At 44.9% G+C, this 12,037-nt stretch overlaps 1 pseudogene; it reads left to right on the plus strand.

The window, feature by feature from the left end:
- Positions 1 to 1,145: 1,145 nt before the first annotated feature.
- LOC121444212 lies at positions 1,146 to 8,097 on the plus strand (annotated as a pseudogene).
- The last annotated feature ends 3,940 nt before the right edge of the window (positions 8,098 to 12,037 follow it).

Here is a 12,037-nt window from a genome sequence, read left to right on the forward strand (position 1 = left end):
ATAGGTTGTTAATGGATAATCATCTATAATAGTCAAATTTGTAGTCATGTTCATTAGATTTTCTAGATATATATAGATACATTTCAATTAGATAGACATTCTTCATATCTTTCAAAGACTGCAGAATATGGCATTTGATGTTTTAATAATTTATGACAATGAGACACGTCTGCTTCTGGCAGCACCAATCTACTTCAAGAGGAAGATGGGCATCGAAGAGGCTCCTTATGGAGTTTGATAGCCATTTCGGCCAGAAACTGCTCTTGCCTGGACTGTTGCATAAACTGGACTGGACACAAAGAACCCACAGAAAGAGGACTGCTGAACTTGCCTAAAGGTGAGATGATCTTTCGGGGTTCCTGATTCATGAAAGTGTCTGTGAGACATTCTGCAGGACACAACAGATAGTGACTGAACTGCCTTTGAAATTTCCTGCTTCATGGAAATGGCTCTGGATACCATGGGCCTGTAGGCCGAAGATGGATGCCCCAACGGTACAGAGGAACTTTGGGTGACTGTCCAGGCAGCGAGATGTCTCTGTGATTTCTAGAGTTTTGTAAGTTGCTTACTTCTCATTTACTTAGGTAATATTATATCCTTCTGGAGTCTTTGATGGAGTTGAAGAATAGATAGATAGTTATAGTTTTCCTTAGTTATGATAAAGGATAAAATAGATATCGTAATTGTAATTTTTACTTGATAACTGTTTTGTTATATGTAATCTTACTATGTTAAAGTGAAAGCCTTTCTTTTGTTTAAACAGAAAAAGCAGAAATGATGGGGGAGAGTCTTCTATTTTGTGTTAATTTCATTGGTTTAAATAAAGAGACTGCCATGGCCCTTTAATGGAAAAGGAAATTAGGTAGGCGGAGTAAACAGAACAGAATGCTGGGAGCTAGAAGCTGAGTCAAGTAGTCACCATGATTCTCCCACTCCAGACAGAAGCAGGTGAAGATCTTTCCTGGTAAGGCACCTTGTGGTGTTACACAGATCGTTAGAAATGGGTTAGATCAATATGTAAGAGCTAGCCAATAAGAGGCTGGAACTAATGGGCCAGTCAGTGTTTAAAAGAATACAGTTTCTGTATAATTATTTCAGGCAAAGCTAGCCGGGTGGCAGGAAGCGGCCCGCTGCTCCTCATCACAATGGAGACAAGTATGTCATGAGTATGACATCAATGCCTGAGGTGGGAGGGTGGCACTCAGCCTTTTTGTGTTCTTGAAGGTATGCTGCCTTCACCTTGCCTAAGTAATCAAAAGATTTACCCTTTAAATGGACCTCACAGGACCCACGCAGAGCCAGCTATGGGGCATAAGCCAAAGAAACTAGATGGAAGTTTATGAGAGTTCAAGCAGGATGTTCGTACTCTGTCAATAGAACGTTCACACCCCTAGGGCATCGTATGTACAAACATTACACACTTAGTTACTGGCTAGCAGCTTTCTGTGAGGTCGAGGCCAGCCTGGTGTACAAACCAAGATCCATAACAGCCAGAGCCACACTGAGAGGCTCCCTGTCTGCAAAAATAAAGAAAGGATGAGATGAAAGAGTTTTCCTCTAGCCCAGGCTTGTGATAATCAAATAAAGGCAGTCCTTGTCAACAAAATGTCCCCCTGTTTTTCCAAAAGGACAGGTATTTGGGGTGGGTCTCTGGAGTGCTGGGCAGAACATCCCAGCACTAGGTAGTTTTGTTCAAGAATGTGTTCCTTGAGGTCTCTGGCCAGCAGAACTGATCCTTTGCTTCCAAATGATTATTGCCCCCACCCCGTGCCTGATAACACACGAGCAATCGCCCTGCCCCCTGATAGAAAATGAAACTGTACCACAAAAGGCCAGTTCAGGCACACAGAAGGACAGAAGATGGTGGAGGGACCTGGTGTGCTATGTCCCACCAAGGAAACTTCCTCTCTTCCTCAAAGAACAGGTTCTTTTTAGACTTTCACTTTTTCTGTTCATGAATCCTTTTCAGCTGCCCTGTTCCATCATTAGCATCACAAAATGGGATCTAACTCTTACCTCTGGCCCTCTCCAGCCCTGACTTTGAACTGCCAGGAAGATCCTAAGACAACCTCTTAGTAGGAGGCTTTCTGCTAGAGCACAGGCAGAAATCCATCTCTGCCCTTCCTTAGGACACCATCCAGTGTGCCTGTCAGTCCTCTGGATAGGAGTTCACATGACTTGGCCTGGACTCGGAAAGTACCTGACTGAGTTATTAAGTGAGAACACCAAGGGACTTGAAAAGGGTGGGCAGGAGGCAGTGAGATCAGGGGAATGTGGTCAAAGCTTTCCATGTGCGTGAAGGTCAATGTCACTGTGAGAATACTCATGTTGGAGAGTCCATGTAAACAGATGTTTTAAAATGGTGAAAAAAGGAATGAACCCAGAGAAAATATTAAAACTAAAGGTTAAAATAGAGTAAACATCTAATTGATGCAGATGATAAAAATTGCCCCAAATTACACCCCAGACCGAGGAAGAAAGAAAGGAAGAAAGGGTTATTTTCAATCCTGGAAACACAAACCTCTAAACCCCAAATATGTGACCTTAGAAGGAAACTCACTGTGTTCAGATTCAACAGCTCATGAATATCCACCAAGTGCAACCATCTCACTTCTATCTAAATCACTGTTTCAACTGCAGATCTGTCAGGAGCCTCTCAACTGTAAGGAGATGAGGCAGCCTCAGCCAGAGCAGTTAAGAAACAGGGTTCTGTCATTGTGAGGTCAGAGCAAGAAATGGACCAATGATGGCTTGGCTTAGATCACTGGTTTTCTTCACATTCTGTCCCTAAGTACAGGAAGGCTGCCCTGGTCAGTTGGCAGGTAGGGGCCTGGGAAGGCTGGTTATACCCAGTTAGCATTCACGATATCTACCTTTGTTTTGTTGATCATGTTTGTTCTTTCATTCTTTTGTTCCTTTGGGGACCTGACACCCAGCTCCCAATTAAATTATACACAGTAGCTTCTTCTTACTTACAATGCCTAGCCTTGGCTTGGCTTTTTCCTTTCAAGTTTTTCTTATCTTTGAATTATTCTGTCCACCTTTGACTCTGGCTCTGGGCTTTTTACTTAAAAAAAAAAAAAACAAACTCTGTGTATCTTACTTTGATTATTACTCAGTGGCTGGGTAACTGGATAGCTTCCCCTAGCATCCTCCTCTCCTTGTTCTCTTGCTCTTTCTCTGTTCCTTCCTCTACGATTTCTCCTTCCATTTATACTCTCTGTGTGACTGACCAACCTATCTTTTCTCCTGCCTTACGTTTGGCCATTAAAATCTTCATTAGCCTACCAGGTGTTTTAGACAGGCAAAGCATCACAGCTTCACAGAGTTCAACAAGTGCAACCTAAACAGAAGTCACACACCTTAAATTAATATTCTACAACACCCCATGACCTACCTTTTCCTTCTGGGTTTATTTACCAGGTTTTCCCCAACTTTGAAACATAGCCACATGCTAGAGATCAGAGTTCAAACACAGGATCCTTCTTGGGTATTACACATCCAAACATTAATAGAAACCCTTTCAACTTTAATAATCACAGTAGGTGGAATAGTGTGAATTGTAACAGGTTCTGGATGTTGTCCTTCAATGGGTATGGACACTGTATACTTGCTTACTCTTCCTGTGAAGAAACATCATGACCTAAAACAACTGGAGGAAGGAAGCTTTACTTCCCTTTCACTTTCCTATCAGAAGCTACCATGAGTGGAAGTCAGGGCAAGAAGTCAAGACCAGAACCTCGAGGCAGGAACCAAAGCAGGTACCATGGAGTAAAGCCACTTACTGACTTGCTGTCCTTTACTCTCTAAGCCAGCTTATTTTATAGATACACCCATGATCTCCAACCCAGGGACATCAGACTCTGATTGAAATTCCGCATAGACTTACCTATTAGATAGTTAAGTTCCTTCTTCCTCAGATTACTCCAGCGTGTGTCAAGTTGACAAAATCCAACTGGCACACACTGACACCCATTTATTAGTGGATGGGGAGCATGGTCCACTTCTCACAGACCCTAACATGCTGTCATGACTTTTGGCTCATGGAACCCATCACATCCATCCTCAAAGCAATCATTTCCTTTTGTAGTAGACTCAGATTGATCAGAGTAACATGGTAGCCTCTGACTGACTCTGGGATGCTGTGTCAATGCTCTGTTTCCCAGGACACTCCAGGGCAAGTGACTAACTTCTACGGGGCTGAGAAGAATAGACTTTATCACATTTTCTCCATAAACTCCTCATCCAATTTCCCACCAGACAGAAAACTAGGACCCCAGCAGGCAGTGGGTTGATGTGTTCAAAGTGATCAGAGGAAAAAATCCATCAGTGGTCCCAGAATCCTCACCCCTGAAGGGGGAGGCACATGTGGTTTCGTCAATGAAACTCGATGTTCTGGGCCAATATTTTAGGGAAAGTAGAGGGGAAAATCCTCCCAAAATAAACCAAATAACCACCAAAATCGTTGAGAATGCAAATGAAAAATTTAGAGCAGACCTCAGAGCTAGGGCAACTCCAAAGTACCTTTTTGAGTGTTCTTAGACTCCTTTAGCTCTCATGGCTCCTTTGACGATTTGAATTCTGTTTTGTGTCTCTGTCTATGTGGATCCTAAACCCTGGAACAGTTAGTGTTGTTCCAATTCCAGGCCTTTATGATTTCATGCCTCAGAAATACCATCCATTGCCACCTTCATTAAGCCATCTGCTACTGCTAAGGCTCTCATTGTTGTCAAAATGTGAATTCCAGTCCCTCACAGCCACACCCCACCTTCTCCAAATGTCTCCACTGCCTGTTTGTCCTGCAGTAGAACCCAAGACCAAACCACAAGATCAGCTATCCACTCCCAGCTCTACTTTATGCAATCATTTATCGTTTTTGGTGAGATATAATTTTCTCCCTTCCTCTCCCAGCCTCCCCTTCCCCTCTACCCTCTCCTACGACCCCCATGCTCACAATTTACTCAGGAGGTATCTTTTCCTACTTGCCATGTCCATTAGATCCATGTGTGTCACTCTTAGGGTCCTCTTTGTTGTCCATGTTCTCTGGTTTGTGAATGATTGGCTGGGTTTTCTTTGCTTTATGTCCACTCATGAGGAAGTGCATGATATTTGTCTTTCTGGGTCTGGGTTACCTCTTTCAATATGATGCTTTCTACATCCATCCATTTGTCTGCAAATTTCAAGATGTCATTTTTTTTTGTTCCATTGTGTAAATGTACCACATTTTCTTTATCCATTTTTCAGTCGAGGGGCATTTAGGTTGTTTCCAGGTTCTGGCTATGACAAACAATACTGTTATGAACATAGTTGAGCACATGCCCTTGTGGTATGATTGCTCATCCTTTGGATATATATATGGTATTGCTGGGTCCTGAGGAAGGTTGTTTCCTAATTTTTGGAAAAATCACCATACTGATGCTCAAAGTGTCTGTATCAGCTTTCATTCCTACCAGCAATGCAGGAGTGTACCATTTACCCCACCATATATCCTCTCCAGAATATGCTGTCATCAGTGTTTTGATCTTGGCCATTCTGACAGGTATAAGATGTTATATCAGAGTTATTTACATTTGCATTTCTCTGAAGGCAAAGGATGTGACCATTTCCTTAAGTGTCTTTCAGCCATTTTAGATTCACCTGTTGAGAATTCTCTGTTAGGTCCATACCACATTTTTTACTGGAATATTTGTTCCTTTGATGACCAATTTCTTGAGTTCTCTGTATATTTTGGAAAAAGCCCTTTGTCTGATTGCGGTGTGGTGGGGTTGGTGAAGATCGTTTCCAAATCTGTAGCTTGCCATTTTGTCTTGTTGACCATGCATGTTCTCTGCTTTACAGAAGCTTCTCAGTTTCAGGAGGTCCCATTTATTTACTGTTGCTCTCAGGGTTTGTGCTACTGGGGTTCTATTTAGGAAGTGATCTCCTGTGTCAATCTGTTCAAGTATATTTCCCACTTTTTCTTCCATGAGGTTCAGAGTGGTTGGTGTCACGTTGAGATCTTTGATCTTCTGGATTTGAGCTTTGTGCATGGCTATAGATATGGATCTATTTCATTCCTCTACATATTGATATTCAGTTATGCCAGCAACACTTGTTGAATATGCTTTCTTTTTTCCATTTTATGTTTTACTTCTTTGTCAAAAATCAGGTGTTTGTAGGTGTGTGGATTGATATCCATTCTTTGATTCAGTTCCATTGGTCCTCCTGTGTGTTCTTATGGCAATACCAGGCGGTTTCAGTATTGTAGCTCTGTAGTAGAGTTTGAGTCAGGGATTGTGAGGCCTTCAAAAGTTCCTTTATTGTACAGGATTCTTTTGGTTATCCTGGACTTTTTGGTTTTCCATATGAGGTTGAGTATTGTTCTTTTGAGGTCTGTGAAGAATTTTGCTGGGATTTTGATAGACATGGCTTTGAATCTGTAATTTGCTTTTGGCAAGATTGCCATTTTTACTATGTTAATTCTGCCTACCCGAGAGCATGGGACATCTTTCCATCTTCTAGTGTCTTCTTCATATTCTTTCTTCAAAGATTTAAAGTTCTTGACTCACTGGCCGCTGGTCAACTTGGCGGCGGAGGCCAAAGGGGAAACTTTGTGGACCGCCTATCGATGAGCACCTGCACAGGAGCTGCTGTCCTTGGAACCGGAAGAGATCCGGAAGCGCCTGGACCTTACTGAGTGCCAGTTCCGTAACTGCCGCCATGATACTAATAGGGGACTTCCGGGGGACTTGATCAACCAGGAAGTAGGCGATCGCGATCGTCTGAGCGACTATGAATTCAAGGACAGTTGGTGGACAAATACAAAGGGACAGCTTTCGTGACCCTGCTGGAAGAGGAGAAGGGTGAAGCTGCCATCGGGGCCTTCCACCAGAGCCGGCTTCGAGAGCGGGAGCTGTCAGTTCAGCTGCAGCCTACACATGCTCTGTTGTGTGTGGCCAAGCTGCCTCCAGCGTGACCCAGGCACAGTGTGAGAAGCTGGTGTGGCCCTTTGGCAGCCTGGAGCGCTGCTTCGTAGTTACAGAGAGCCCACAGGCCGCTTTGCAAGTACATGAAGAAAGACTTGGCTGCCAGGGCAAGGCTGATTTACCGGGCAAACCACTGGAGCCCCCAAATACTGTATGTGCATCGCACAGATGCTGGGCAGCTGTCCTCTGCCTTGTTGCACTCCCGGTGCTTCTGTGTGGACCACCTGCCACCTGGCCTCAATGATGTGGATGCCCTGCGCCAGGCACTGTCCCCGGTCGATATGCCCACCTTCTTTCACCTGCCATGTGACCAGGGTGGGCAGATGAGGGGCTTTGCAGTACTGGAGTATGAGACAGCAGAGATGGCAGAGGCTGCAGAACAGAGGGCAGGTGGCCTGGCGCTGGGTGGCAGTCACCTTCGTGTGTCCTTCTGTGCTCCAGGTCCTACTGGCTGCAGCATGCTGGCAGCACTCATTGCTGCCCAGGCCATGGCTCCCAATCGAGGCAAGGGACTCCCGCCTGAGCCAAACATCCTGCAGCTGTTGGACATTCTGGGCCCATCTGCCTCCCTCCAGCTGCTGCTCAATCCTCTGCTGTATGAAGTGCCAGTGGCCAGCAGGGCCTTTTGGGTGTGCCCCCTCATTCTACATCTCAACAGACCTTCCCTGTCCACTGCACTAATCCAGTTAGCCCTGCACATCCAGAGCCAGAAGAAACGGGGGATCCTGGGAGACTCCCCTCTGGGTACCCTCCAGTCAGTGCCGAACCTGCCAATTCCCTCCTTGGGGAGATGTCTGCTGGTGGTGGTGCCGGCTCTGGAACTGTAACGTGCTGAGGGAAGCCACAATCCCTTACTACCACCACTGCTGGGCCCTTCTGGGGTGACCGGGAGCTCATGAGTCTGCATCTCCCAGCATCCCAGCTCACTCCACACCCAGCCCCTGTGGGGCTCTGAGGCCCCAGTCTTTGTTAGAGTCCTCCTGAAGGACAATGTGCCCCTGCCAACCACCCCCGGGGTGTCACTGTTGGTTAAGACCCCAAATGACTACCGCATCTCCCCAAACCCTACCTGAATCTACATAGCCTGCTTTCATCCAGCAACTTGGAAGGCAAGGAGACCTGTGGCTGGTGAGCATTTTTTAATTTCCATGTCTTTGTGGGCTTTCTGGAATTAGCATTGCTGTTGAAGTCTAATTTTAAGCCATGGATATCCGATAAGATGCATGAGGTATGTTAAATTTTTTGTATCTGTTGAGGTTTGCTTTGTTACCTAGTATGTGCTCAATTTTTGAGAAAGTTCCATGAGGTGCTGAGAAGAAGGTATTTTCTTTTCTGTTTGGATGGAATTTTCTATAGATGTCTGTTAAGTCCATTTGAGTTATCACATCTGCTAGAGCCACTCCCAGCTCTAGATCTGCTCTGGAAGGTGACCTTTGACTCTTGTCAGTGCTTTGACCCTGCTTATCTCTCAGGGGTGACGTGAACAGCCTTCTGGGATGGATGGCTGGGACCAAGCCTTATTTGGTCTCAAGGTAGAGTGGCCTCACAGCAAAACCTGCCTTCAGTCAGGACCAGAAAGGGTTAATCTTAACAAGCCCTGGCTGGAATCTTCTAGGGTGGTTGCACCACTGTAGAGAATTAGACCCTCAGGAAATACTGGTCTTTATTGTGATAGTCAATGGGAGGCTCCCCCAAGGGACTGAAATGGCTGAGAGGTCTACTCACATTTTGGGTCTTTCCTAGTTAGGTTTCCACTGCTGTGATAAACGCCATGACTGATAGCAACTCGGATAGACTGGGGTTTGTTTTCTCCTACACTTCACCATCCATCAATGAGGAAAGCTGAGGTTCAAAGCTGGAGACAGGAACTGAAGCAGAGACCATGGATGAAGGCTGCTTACTGGCTTTGTCTCTCTGCCTCTACCTTCCTTGTACAACAGAACCACCTGTCCCAGGATCACATTATCCACCACAATGAGCCTAGGCTCCCCTGCATGAATTAACAATTAAGAACACACCCTGTAGTCATGTCTGCAGGCCAATCTGGTGAAGGCAACTCTTTGAGGTTCTGTCTCGCCAGGTGTGTCTACTTAAAAACTGAGGCTATTACTGCATGGTTTTATTCATTTTTGAGAGATGATTTCTTGAAACCCAAATTGACCTCAAATTCAATATTTAACTGAGGATGACTTTGAACTTCTGATCTTCCTGTCTCTGCCTCTCAGGTGTTGGAGTTACAGGCATGTGCCACTGAGGCTGGCTAAGAAATTTTTATTCATCTTTCCAGATCCATATTATTCCATAATGTAGTGGATCCCATGGTGCATTTAACTGTCCTTACTTTAAATCTTTTCTTTTATTTACGTATGTCTTTATTTTGCAATAGGGACATCATATTTGCAGGACCTTGTGAAGAACCCAAGTATACACATGTGCCACCACCCCAGCTTGTGTGTGTGTATGTATGTATGTAACATGTGTGGTCATGTGTGTGTACGTATACTCAATTAGTGCGTGATGTCTTTACCTCCTTCTCCCTTTTCTTCCCTCAGTCAATTATTGATTTTGTTTTTTGTCATTGCTTTGACAGGGTCTCTTTGTAGTCCTGAAACTCCATATATTCACTGATCTTGAACCCACAAAGATCTCTTGCTTCTGAGTGCGGGGATTAAAGGCATGTGCTGCCATATTCAACTAATCCTTGTTGGGTTTTTTTGTGGAGACAGGATCTTACTATACAGTCCAGGCAGGCATGGAACTTGGTATGTAACTCAGGCTGGCTTTGAATTTATAATCCTTCTGTCTGCCTCCCAGCTGGTGAGATTTCAGGCATACGGGCATCACACGGGTTCTAGGTCCACTTGTTTATTACTTACGACCATGTCTCATATAACCCAGGCTAGCCTCCAACTGGGAAATGTTGAGCCAAGGTTGGCCTGAGAGTTCTGATCCTTCTCCTTCAACTTAGAAGAATCAGAAGTTCAAGGTCTAAAAGTATAAGGATCATGTCTAAGTGCTGGGATTAAAGCTACGTGTCGCCATGCCCAGCTTGGTCCTGTTTCCTTTTATCATCATTTTATTATGTGCTTATTTGTTTATGAGTGAATATTCGTGGCATGGAGCATATGTGGAAGCCAGAGGACAACCCAAGGGAGTCTGTTCTCACCTCTCACAATGGAGGTCTAGAGGACGGAATTCATCAGGCTTGGTAGCAAGCGCCTTCCCCCACTGAGCCCTTCAAAGTTTCTGTATAAAGCCAGATGTGGTAGCACATGCGTGCAATCCTACCACTCAAGAGACAGTGTGTTGCTATCTTGTATGGTCTAAATTTGGAGCTTTTTTATTTTATTTTATCTATCTATGTAATTTTGCTTTTTCAAGACATGGCATCTAAGTAGTGATGGAAGCAGTTAGGACTCACTCTGTAGAGCAGGCTGGCCTTGAACTCACTGAAATCTGCCTGCCTCTGCCTGCCTCCAAAGACCTTGTGCCACCACCGCCGAGTTATACAGTTCAGTTTTAAAACACTTTCTTATTGAGAAGCAACTTCAGACTTTGCAAAGGTTGGAAAGAGGGGCGAGGGAGAAGCCTCGGTCAGTAAAATGCCTGCTGTGTAAGCATGAAGACTGGAGTTCAGATTCCTTGCATCATGTAAAAGCTGGGGACAGTTGGGACAGGCAGATCCCTGAAGCTCCTCCCCAGCAGTCTAGCCAGTCTGTGAGCTCCAGGGTCAGTGAGAGTCCTTGTCTCAAAATGTAAGCTGGGGAGAGAAGAGGAAGACACCCACAAGATTCCCTCACTTTCATACACGCATGACCACCCGTGCACACACACATACACACAAGGTAGGCTGCTGCCACATGTCTGAACTCAAAATACTGAGCAAATGGACGCAAGGAAATCAAAACCAGCCTCATTCCATAGTGAGTTCAAGGCCAGCCTTGACAACATGAAATTCAAACAAACAAACAAACAAAAAAACCCTGAAAGGCAGAAAAAGAAGCCCTGTATGGTTGGCTGTTGGTTGCACATGCCTTTAATCCCAGCACTCGGGAGGCAGAAGACCAACCGGGTCTACAAGAGCTAGTTCTAGGACGGTCACCAAAGCTACACAGAAACCTTCCCTCAAAATACCAAGATGAAGATGAAGAAGAAGAAGAAGGAGAAGGAGGAGGAGGAGGAGGAGGAGGAGAAGGAGAAGGAGAAGAAGAAGAAGAAGAAGAAGAAGAAGAAGAAGAAGAAGAAGAAGCCCTGAACGTACAAAAGTCATTTACAATTCCCTAAATATTTACATTTCTAATCACTTATTTTATATTCCCTGAAACATTTAAACATATGTTATAGACATGGTTCTTCTTGGCAGGAATATTGTCTGCAGAGCAGTTTATCAGCCCATGGGCACAAAGGCCGCTATTTCCTGTAGTTTCTGCTCTGCTGGGGCTCAAACCCGGGGCTGCAGGCATGCAACACAAGCATTCTGCTGTTGAATTCCACCTCCGGCTTTTGTTTTGAGACGGGCTCTTAGGCTGCCATTGAGTTTGTGATCCTCCTGCTTGGGCTCCACAGAGCTGGGATTATAGGCATTTACACCTGGCTACTGCTTTCCTGTTGCTCTGAGAGTCCAAGGGATCATCAGGAAAGGCACGAAAAGGTCTTTCTTCCTAGACCTCCTCTACAAATCACAGAGATCCTCCTGCCTCTGCCTCTCAAGTGCTGGGATTAAAGACGTGCATCACCCCCACCCGGCTCTTTCTTTTATGTGGAGACAGAAAAATCTCACAAATCCTAGACTTGTTGAGCTTACTAATTAGCAAAGGATAACGTCCAATAAATCTCCCTCCCTCCACTCCCCAGTACAAGGACTAGAGTGCACACCATCTCACTTGGCAAAAATCTCTCTCTCTTTTCAATTTACAGGTGGTAACCGCCTGATTTATTTATTTATTTATTTTGGAGACCGAGTCTCACTATGTAGACCTGGCACTCACAGAGAGCTATCTGCCACTGCCTCCTGAATGCTGGGATTAAAGTGATGCACCCACATGCCCAGCCTTCCTTTTGGATTTTTTTTT

The sequence above is a fragment of the Microtus oregoni genome, unplaced genomic scaffold (genome assembly GCF_018167655.1).
Source record: "Microtus oregoni isolate MIOR12 unplaced genomic scaffold, Mior012 000118F_ref0000498, whole genome shotgun sequence".
NCBI classification, from domain to species: domain Eukaryota; kingdom Metazoa; phylum Chordata; class Mammalia; order Rodentia; family Cricetidae; genus Microtus; species Microtus oregoni.